Raw genomic sequence first — 2,212 nt, 5'->3', positions numbered from 1 at the left:
TATATGTATTTAGGTTAGTCAATATATGTATCTTAAACAAGTGTGGTTTCATAGCATACGTTGTCTTATTGCTCGACTCGACGCGATTTAAAGTAAAAGTCAACTATATCATGCAAGTCAAATAAAGTCAACTGAAGTCAAACCGAAAGTCAAACTTGGTCAATGTGGTCAACTAAAGTCAAAATCAGCAGGTTCATGTCAAATATTGGTCAACATGTCAAACCTAAGTCATACAATACGTTTTAGGTCATGAATGATCATTTTCACAATTTCAGTTTATCGTCATGCACAAAATTTATGAACACGTAGCATACTTAGCACATTATCTCATAGTACAAAATTCAAGTAAATATGAAAAACTCCAGATCATAAATATACTTAAAATTGATTCCAAAAAGTCCAGCCAGGGACTCATACGACAATTAAAAGTCATGAATCAGAAGGAATACATTTGGGGTTTGCCAAGTCAGTTTCTGACCGTGCACTGATTTCATTTTGGCTATAACCGGAGTTAGGAACATGCAATTATTACAAGACCAGTGGCCATAGTTCAAGGACAAATCAAAGTAACACATATCAAAAATCTAGCAACTGTTGTTTAGCCAATTTGTACAGTTTATTCGTGCAAATTGAACATTCAGTTTTCAGCTCAAATCAGAATTCACATAAAGTATGGCTCTATTGTGCCCAATGCATAAGGTTTCAGAGATTGACACAAACTAACAATAAGTCAAATATCATGTTAAGTTTCATTTCCCAGAAGCATACATGCTCAAACAATTCACATAATCCACAAAGTACAAAACCGTGATCAATTTACAGATTCGATTCTCATTTAGTTAGTCACATTTGCATACGATTATCCGAAGATCTAGATACAATTAGCCTATGATATCCACATGAAAGATGAATTATTTTTTGTCTGCTTTTCAAATATGCAAAGCTTTAATCACAGAAGTTAACATATTTTATCATACAAGGTTATTTTCATGCAAGTGCTGTATAAAACTACATTTACACTAATTCTAGCATATCTCGGGCTATACATAAGCAAATGACATGATATCCTAGTCTAACTTTAGTGTTTTTAAATTATATTTCCAGTGGTATAAGTCTTACATGCCAATTCGTTTTCTATCAATACCAGATTTCTGATCAAGCAACAAAAACACAACGATAATTCAAATCGACATAACTTAATCATACGGAAACGAAATCAAGCGAATCCAAAGCCTAAACTCAATAGTTTTTCGAAAGGAATATGATTATAACATAATAATTAACATTTGAAAAACTTAATTTTTCTGATCAAACAAATACAAATTCATTTTTAAACCTTAGCGCATCAAACAATCAAAATAACGATTACAATTAACACGTACGCGTATAGACTTGAGCAATTGACAACATAACTATGAAACTTTATAAAAATCAGATTTTTAAGATTTAGGGTTTATACAATTATACCTTAGATGTAACAACCCAAACTAAATCGCAATCGAACCCGCTTGAAATATAACAAAAAAAAAAAAATTTGTTTGTTCAGCTACTGGCGCAGCGCGCCATATGGCCGTGCGGCGCGCCAAACTGGTCTGTCCCAAAAGTCTTGAAATGCGAAAAAGATTGGCCACTTCCCGACATAATTAAACAAAATGCTTTTAACAACATATTCAAATATGTAAAACTAACACATTCCATTAATAAAAATGAGTTTTACGAAGCGGGGCCCACATCGTCCATTTTACGAGTTTAATACAAAATATGAGTTTCGACCATCAAAAGTTTAAGTACCAAACTACACTACGAGCATGGTGTTTGGGATTAAACTACCCAAGTCTTGGTTAAACTCTCAAAAGCTAATATCTCCAAAAGCGTTCCCTAACAACAACGGGATCTTTAATCCAAGATGATGCCCTTACCGTTGTCCACAACTGAACCTATAAAAAGGTAAACAACGAGAGGGTAAGCTAACACTTAGTAAATGCAATAATTATACACATACATATATAATATACCTACTTGCAATTACTTACTCAAATACCGCATATGTAACGACCCTGGAATTTCCAACATTTATTTATTAATAATTACTATTATTAATACACGTGTTTAAATGAATGTACGTTATTACATTTACATTTAAATGAATGTACGTTATTACATTTACATGTTGCCATGATTGCCCGTACTTGACTTTTAAGGGCCCGAAACG

The sequence above is a fragment of the Rutidosis leptorrhynchoides genome, chromosome 6 (assembly GCF_046630445.1).
Source record: "Rutidosis leptorrhynchoides isolate AG116_Rl617_1_P2 chromosome 6, CSIRO_AGI_Rlap_v1, whole genome shotgun sequence".
NCBI classification, from domain to species: Eukaryota; Viridiplantae; Streptophyta; class Magnoliopsida; order Asterales; family Asteraceae; genus Rutidosis; species Rutidosis leptorrhynchoides.
This window is presented reverse-complemented; position numbering follows the sequence as displayed.